Genomic DNA, 9,260 nt, shown 5'->3' with positions numbered 1-9,260 from the left:
GTATCACGCAGCAAAGCAAGAAATGTGTAGTTGTACCATAGTATTGTAGAATGCACATTCATTTCTGATATATGGACTAATCTGGATTTATGAGGCCACAAAATCATTTGGGGCAATTCCGGATCCACTCAGTCAAAACACTTCTCTATCCTGGCACCTCAATGGTGGAACCAGCTTTCCTTGGATGGTAGGACTGCAGAGTCTATGCCTTTCTTAAAAACACATCTGAAAACTCACCTTTTCATGGAGTCTATAAAATAGTTCCACTGCCTCTGTTGTAAACTTTTTTTATGTTTTCTGTTATGATATTCTTTCTAGTACTTAGCCTAACATTGCCGATAATTTATTTATTTATTAGAATGCACCTGGAATGATCGTTATTTATGACATGGGGTATTCAGAGGATAAATCCCCCCGAAAATATGAAAATGGTTGACCCTCCCCCAAGCAAACAAAATGTTCACGTCACCTGAGCCTTCAGGGGGAAAAAAACATGATCCTCCCCATTCAAAATTCAGAATAAAAAGTTGATAGGGCGCATTTGATCTCAAAGAATTTCCAGGTTAACATTATGCATGCAAAACTAGCCTATATTATAGCCCCACATGTATAAACAACCCAATGAAAGTGGAAATAGGTGCGAAGAGGATCGGGCGGCAGTCGAAGGCAGGGGCCTAGACAACCCGATCTCTGGACACAGAAACTAGCTCTAGGGACGTGGAATGTCACCTCGCTGGCGGGGAAGGAGCCTGAGCTAGTGCGTGAGGTTGAGAGGTTCCGATTAGAGGTAGTCGGGATCACCTCTACGCACGGCTTGGGCTCTGGAACCAAACTCCTTGAGAGAGGATGGACTCTTCACCACTCTGGAGTTGCCCATGGTGAGAGGCGGCGGGCTGGTGTGGGTTTGCTTATAGCTCCCCAGCTCTGCCGCCATGTGTTGGAGTTTACCCCGGTGAACGAGAGGGTCGTTTCCCTGCGCCTACGGGTCGGGGATAGGTCTCTCACTGTTGTTTGTGCCTACGGGCCGAACGGCAGTGCAGAGTACCCGACCTTCTTGGAGTCTCTGGGAGGGGTGCTGGAAAGTGCTCCGACTGGGGACTCTATTGTTCTACTGGGGGACTTCAACGCCCACGTGGGCAACGACAGTGACACCTGGAGGGGCGTGATTGGGAGGAACGGCCCCCCTGATCTGAACCCGAGTGGTGTTCAGTTATTGGACTTCTGTGCTAGTCACAGTTTGTCCATAACGAACACCATGTTCAAGCATAAGGGTGTCCATCAGTGCACGTGGCACCAGGACACCCTAGGCCGCAGGTCGATGATCGACTTTGTTGTCGTCTCATCTGACCTGCGGCCGTATGTCTTGGACACTAGGGTGAAGAGAGGGGCGGAGCTGTCAACTGATCACCACCTGGTGGTGAGTTGGATCCGATGGCGGGGGAGAAAGCTGGACAGACTCGGCAGGCCCAAGCGAACTGTAAGGGTCTGCTGGGAACGTCTGGCCGAGTCTCCTGTCAGAGAGATCTTTAACTCCCACCTCCGGCAGAGCTTCGACTGGATCCCGAGGGAGGTTGGAGATATTGAGTCCGAGTGGACCATGTTCTCCACTGCCATTGTCGAAGCGGCCGCTCGGAGCTGTGGCCGTAAGGTCTCCGGTGCCTGTCGAGGCGGCAATCCCCGAACCCGGTGGTGGACACCGGAAGTAAGGGATGCCGTCAAGCTGAAGAAGGAGTCCTATCAGGCCTGGTTGGCTTGTGGGACTCCTGACGCAGCTGACGGGTACCGACAGGCCAAGCGGGCTGCAGCCCGGGTGGTTGTGGAGGCAAAAACTCGGGCCTGGGAGGAGTTCGGTGAGGCCATGGAGAAGGACTATCGGCTGGCCTCGAAGAGATTCTGGCAAACCATCCGGCGCCTCAGGAGAGGGAAACAGTGCCCTACCAACGCTGTTTACAGTAGAGGTGGGCAGCTGTTGACCTCAACTGAGGATGTCGTCGGGCGGTGGAAGGAATACTTCGAGGATCTCCTCAATCCCGCTGTCACTTCTTCCATTGAGGAAGCAGAGGATGAGGGCTCAGAGGTGGACTCGTCCATCACCCGGGCTGAAGTCACTGAGGTGGTCAAGAAACTCCTCGGTGGCAAGGCACCGGGGGTGGATGAGATCCGCCCTGAGTACCTCAAGTCTCTGGATGTTGTGGGGCTGTCTTGGTTGACACGCCTATGCAACATCGCGTGGCGGTCGGGGACAGTGCCTCTGGGATGGCAGACCGGTGTGGTGGTCCCTCTTTTTAAGAAGGGGGACCGGAGGGTGTGTTCCAACTATAGGGGGATCACACTTCTCAGCCTCCCCGGGAAAGTCTATGCCAGGGTACTGGAGAGGAGAATACGGCCGATAGTAGAACCTCGGATTCAGGAGGAACAGTGTGGTTTTCGTCCGGGCCGTGGAACACTGGACCAGCTCTATACCCTCTACGGGGTGTTGGAGGGTTCATGGGAGTTTGCCCAACCAATCCACATGTGTTTTGTGGATTTGGAGAAGGCATTCGACTGTGTCCCTCGCGGCATCTTGTGGAGGGTGCTTGGGGAATATGGGGTCCTGGGTCCTTTGCTAAGGGCTGTCAGGTCCCTGTACAACCGAAGCAGGAGCTTGGTCCGCATTGCCGGCAGTAAGTCAGACTTGTTCCCAGTGCATGTTGGACTCCGGCAGGGCTGCCCTTTGTCACCGGTTCTGTTCGTAATTTTTATGGACAGAATTTCTAGGCGCAGCCAGGGGCCGGAGGGTGTCAGGTTTGGGGACCACACAATTTCGTCTCTGCTTTTTGCAGATGATGTTGTCGTGTTGGCCCCTTCTAACCAGGACCTTCAGCATGCGCTGGGACGGTTTGCAGCCGAGTGTGAAGCGGTGGGGATGAAAATCAGTACCTCCAAATCCGAGGCCATGGTCCTCAGTCGGAAAAGGGTGGCTTGCCCGCTTCAGGTTGGTGGAGAGTGCCTGCCTCAAGTGGAGGAGTTTAAGTATCTAGGGGTCTTGTTCACGAGTGAGGGAAGGATGGAACGGGAGATTGACAGACGGATCGGTGCAGCTTCTGCAGTAATGCAGTCGATGTATCGGTCTGTCGTGGTGAAGAAAGAGCTGAGCCGCAAGGCGAAGCTCTCGATGTACCAGTCAATCTACGTTCCTACTCTCACCTATGGTCATGAGCTTTGGGTCATGACCGAAAGGACAAGATCCCGGATACAGGCGGCCGAAATGAGCTTTCTCCGCAGGGTGGCCGGGCGATCCCTTAGAGATAGGGTGAGAAGCTCGGTCACCCGGGAGGAGCTCAGAGTAGAGCCGCTGCTCCTCCACATCGAGAGGGGTCAGCTGAGGTGGCTTGGGCATCTTTTTCGGATGCCTCCGGAACGCCTTCCTGGGAAGGTGTTCCGGTCCCGTCCCACCGGGAGGAGACCCCGGGAAAGACCTAGGACTCGCTGGAGGGACTATGTCTCCCGGCTGGCCTGGGAACGCCTCGGTGTCCCCCCGGAAGAGCTAGAGGAAGTGTCTGGGGAGAGGGAAGTCTGGGCATCCCTGCTTAGACTGCTGCCCCCGCGACCCGGCCCCGGATAAGCGGAAGAAGATGACATGACTAGCCTATATTATAGCCCCACATGTATAAACAACCCAATGAAAGTGGAAATATTAAAACCCTTTATAGCCTAGATTAGCAATATACACTGCTCCAAATAAAAAATCAGGAAACACTTTATCTTCAAAGTATAATACCAAGCCAATTAAACTTGAAATATCAGTTTGTCCAGTCAGGAAGCATAAGTGATTCTGAATCAATGTCAGCTGTTTTGGTACAAATGTAAGTGACAACAGGTACACTGGTTAGGCAACAGCAAGACAACCCACAAAAAGGGAATGATTTTGCAGTTGCTCTCTCCTTAACCTTCCTGACTGATTCTTCTCTAATTTAGCATTTTGCTAGTGTCCTTGTCACTACTGGTAGCATGAGGCGGTACCTGCAGCCCATTCAGGTTGCACAGGCACTCTAGCTACTCCAGCATGGCACATCCATACATGCCATCGCAAGAAGGTCTGCTTTGTCTCCCAGTACAGTCTCAAGCATGGAGGAGATACTCCTGTTTTACGAGGAGAGCTGGACAGGGCCATAGAAAGGCATCAACCCAGTAGCAGGACCGGTATCTGCTCCTTTGTGTGAGGAGGAACAGGAGGAGCACTGTCAGAGTCCTACAAAATAACCTCCAGCGGGCTACTGGTGTGCATGTTTCTAACCAAACTGTCAGAAACAGACAATGAGGGTGGCATGAGGGCCCAACGTCTTCTGGTTGGACTTGTACTCACAGTCCAGCACTGTGCAGCTCGATTGGCATTCGCCAGAGAACACCAGAATTGGCAAGTCCACCATTGGCATCCCGTTCCCTTCACAGAGGAGAGCAGGTTCACACTGAGCATGTGACAGACGTGAAAGAGTCTGGAGATGCCGTGGTGAACGTTATACTGCCTGCAACATCATGCTGCATGACCAATTTGGCGGTGGGTTAGTGATGGTCTGGGAAGGCCTATCCTTGGAGGTTCACACATACCTCAACATGCTAGCCAACGGTACCCTGATTGCTGATATGTACCGGGATGAAATCCTCAAACCCATCATCAGACCTTACGCTGGTGCAGTGGGCCCTGGGTTCCCCCTGGTGCAGGACAATGCCCGTCCTCATGTGGCCAGGGTTTAGGCAGTTCCTGGATGACGAAGGCATCAATGCCATTTATCAATGTTGCGTATGAACCAATGTTCGTAAACAATGCATGCAATCATTTCTAAGCAAAGTGTGGGATTTATCAATTTTTACTTATACTTGAGAATATGCGTAAAATTAAGCACACCTTTTACCATGTATATGGACGGCACCTAGTCGTAGAGAGTGTAACTTCTAACAAAATACCATCCACCAACTGGAGAAAGGATTGGCATACTGGACCAAATGATAAACTATGAGGAAAAAGACAATACATTAATAGTTTATTCATGTATTGCTTTTACAGACACTTAAGCTAATAATAGTTGTCTCAGGGTGCTATCAAATTCATAAACATGAAATCATTTAAGCCTAATTGAATAATCAAGTCAATTAGAAATATAATGGAATGTAAGGTTGGAGGCAATTAAGTTAAACCAGTTAAATAATATAAAAGGCAATGCTGATGATTTAGTTTTTTGCTGTGGCAGTTCACAAGACCTTTGCCTAAACAGAAAAAAGAACTAAACGAAAACTATTTCATTTTGTTTGACAAAAACGAGACTAAATTATGTTTGTGACAAAAGACTTATACAACTACCGTAGTTGGATAGGAGGAATTTATTTTCATGATGTGCTTTCAGATGTCATCCAACAGTGTGAGAAGTGGGTATACTCTAATATGTTAACTATCTTTAAGTTTTAGAATTTTCTGTTTTCCCTCGTACATTCCTAAGTGATATTTCCATCCATGTCAATTGCTTGAACAATAATGTGGGTGCAGTACACATTTTGTACTCTCTGAATATATTTTGGAAATGTCACCTGTATCTATAGCCTACTGTGCACAACGCTGTGCTTAAAATATCAATAAATATTAGTCGGCTATAAGAACATTTTAAGCTGGACTGTCAGGTCCTGGCTGGGGTGCCTCTAAGCATCTGCCTGGAGGACACAGTCAAGGCCTGACTGAAGAGGTGCCTCTTGGCATCTCTGCGCTCATGTTTCATTATTCCCAATTGGAGGCAGATACTCCCTATTGTCTCTGATTGAGGATGCTATTTAAGTTGCTTTAGTTGTGCTTTCATTTGTTGGTCATTGTTTGTAGTTAGCGTTGTGTTTTGCTGCTCCTCAGTTCACGGTCATATTCTCCTTTTGTTATTTTTGTTTATTGGAAGAAAGTTAAGAAAAGTACGTTCTACAGCTCTATACCTCATGTCCTGCCTACACTGAACTGTGGCATAGACATTATATGTTCCATCAGACTTCGGGTAACGTGGGACAAGATGCATTGATTCCTGAACCTAGACCTGCCCCATAATCTCCTTTTCATTATGGAGGTGGAAGAGCTATGACCGTCATCCCCATGAGGATGTCACCCTCCTACAGCTCATGGATAAGCCATGTCATGACATCACTGTTAACCAATGTCACGTTTGGATTTGCCATGCCCAAAAATTATTCCCACAGTGCAGATATTCATTGGGACATCTACATGATATTATGGTCAAATCCCGATAGATTGATAAGATAGAATTGATGCAAATTGGTGTAGTCTATGCTAAAAACTGACATTTCCTTCATTTCTGATGGACTATTACAGTTGACAAGACAAAAAAAACTAAAATATGTCTTCACTGATCACACTTTTGATTATGGGATAGAAAGTATGGAAATAATTTTTTGTCAATTGTGATGGGTAATGTACAGTACATGTTTTGCCTAATGTGAAAACACTGAAATAAACTGTAACAGATTACCACTTGGAGTCATTTTAAAACTCATGTTTCTTGGAATAACTGATTATTAAAATGATTTAATTTAAATAAATTGAGTTTTGATGACTTCACAAATGTACCTGTTGGGTTTTAACCCTATAAATGCTGGATAGTGTGCATATTGGCCGCTTCAGGGCTCCTATCAGTCACCAGACAGAGTTCAACTTTTTACTCTGTAATGCATTACAGGCAGTCATAAGCTGTACATTGTTGCACGTTTGAAGGAATTAAGTTTCTGAAATAACCCCAAAAAAGGTACGTTAACTATTATAACTATTATAATCTGACATAACAGTGGGTTATTAATCACTTAGTAACAAATGCTGAACAAACATGTACTATTCCCATCACACCGTAGAAGTAAGAATAAACATCCTCTTCAGTACAGATTAATTTTGTCCCCCAAAACGTAAACACTAAAACAGAGCAAGCTAGCTGTTAAGAATTTACGTGTATCAGAATCTATGAAGAAGGACGAGGCTTCGGTCCGAATGAAGATTTAACAAAGTAGATTTATTAATAGAAAATGATAAGTCAGAATAATTGAAATACACTGCAGCGGTCAAATACTTGTTTTAACCCTCAAGCTTCCACAAATAATCGCCCCGAATCAAGATTAACCATTGGTTTTGTTTCTCCCGCCACAGGGGCGGTTACTTTTCACGCTCGTGGGTAAAACCCATCCTTATTGGCTCTTCGTTGGCATGGTGACATGTTGGACGAATCTCTGTTTTCCCTGTCCAATAAAGAAGGGCATGCTTTAAACTCTTTCCCCTTGGGGTTATTTTCAGTCACAGATCAACAGGTTCTTGCATACAGATGTAAAATCTTAACAAGGTTACAGTAATTTACATTCTATTGTCCTAACCTAGACTCGAACATCAGGGGGTGGGAGACAGCAAGTTTCTTCCTGCTGTATGAGAGGCAGTTTCATTTGTATGTTAATTGTTAGGTTTTAATCCTGTCCCTCTAAATAAGACAAAGGACAATCAAGGTGAGTGTGAGACAGAAGGCTGTTCAGACCTATTAGCTAGACAGGGACAAGGAGTGAGAATTACAAAAGCATGGAGTTTTAAACTTTGATGGTTATTGTATCCAATCATATTTTCTAACCTGGCTGCAGCATACAATTTAATAAAACAAAAACAGAAATACATGGTTATTAAATCAGCATTATTAAAACGTCATTTATCTCAACGTAGCACATCAAGTTAGCAAGCTAGCGAACACAGATAATATAGCAGCTTCACATCAAAGCGTAAACATTTACAATTCGGTACTCATTTCAGGCTGAAAACAACTCAGGGATAGCTTAACCTGCTGCCACAATAACAAAACAAAAACTACCAACTTACATCGTCTCTGACTTCTGAACAAGCAACTGCCGTAATGGGAGAAACACGAGGCGATCGTGGCGATTTATTACGCAACTAACGTAGCCGTAACTATACACACGGTAGCCTCTGCAGCGAGAGGAATTCACAACAGTACCCATTGTATTTCATCAAAAGCATAGTGGTTGAATCATTGATCTTGTGGTTAAAAATGTTTGCAAACCAAATTAAAGCAAGATTTAATGATTTAGTATGATCTATTTGGAGACTTGCACTTTTGAAACACTGCACCAAACTATTGACTCCAAATCGACTGAAAAAACTTAATTCTATAGCCCTACTACAAGATTAATGATGAAACTAGCTACATAACTAATATGTTGTGGGAGTTATATTCACACAACAAATGTATTTTTTCCCCTTCTGATTCCCAGTCAATGTTGTCATAACTGATTTAAAAAACAAAGCATTTGAGTAGTTTCAAATGTTTTAGTTGTTAAAATAAATTCCATTTCACGGTCAGTGAATGTTTTTGCATTAATTGTTGCCCTTAATCTGCTGCGGATGAATGTGCTCTTCAACCAATTTGAATCATCCAATATTTATGCAGAAAAATGTGTTGGTATAACAAGGCTATGTATGTTTGTGTACATGAAAATCTGTGATATTTTTACTATAGGTTACAGAGGCAGTTATTTTGTTTATACTAAAATGTGACTAAACCATAAGGGCATTTTGTTGACATAAATGCCTCACTGTTTTTGTCATTTTGACAATAACTAGGCTAAATCATTATTCAAATGATATTGTGACTAAAACATTAAGCTATTTTGGAATAATCAAAAAAGGGTGCCCAAATAGACATGTTAAGTATTTAGACCCTATAATGTTTTTTTGCTTAAGCTTCAAAACTTTCCAGGAACACAATGGGCTCCATCATGGTGAAATGTAGGAAGTTTGGAACCACTAAGACTTTTCCTAAAGCTGCAATCCAGCAAATCTGATTGGGTGTGAAGGGCCTTGGTCAGGGAGGTGGTCACTGTAGCTTCAATGGTCACTCTAGCTTCAGTGTCTCTGCAGAGGTTGTAGAAGCTGCCAGTAGCCCAGACTTGAATCCAAATGAACACCTCTGTGGAAACCTGAAGATTGCAGTCCATTGACGCTCCCCATTCAATTGGACAGAGCTTGAGAAGAAGTTATGAAAAAGCTGGTGGAGGCACACCTAAGAAGATTCAAAGCTGTATAATACAACAAAATGTGTAGAAAGTGAAGAGGTCTGAATACTTTCCGAAGTCAGTGCATTTGTATGTTATTGTCAAAGGTTTTAGAACACCTCAATTTTTACTTAAGTTCACACAGTTTAATGTCTTAATGTACTCAAAAATTGAAGTAAAGAACAAAAACAACTGGA

Source organism: Esox lucius, chromosome 2 (genome assembly GCF_011004845.1).
Source record: "Esox lucius isolate fEsoLuc1 chromosome 2, fEsoLuc1.pri, whole genome shotgun sequence".
NCBI lineage: Eukaryota > Metazoa > Chordata > Actinopteri > Esociformes > Esocidae > Esox > Esox lucius.
Note: the sequence above shows the minus strand (reverse complement) of the source record.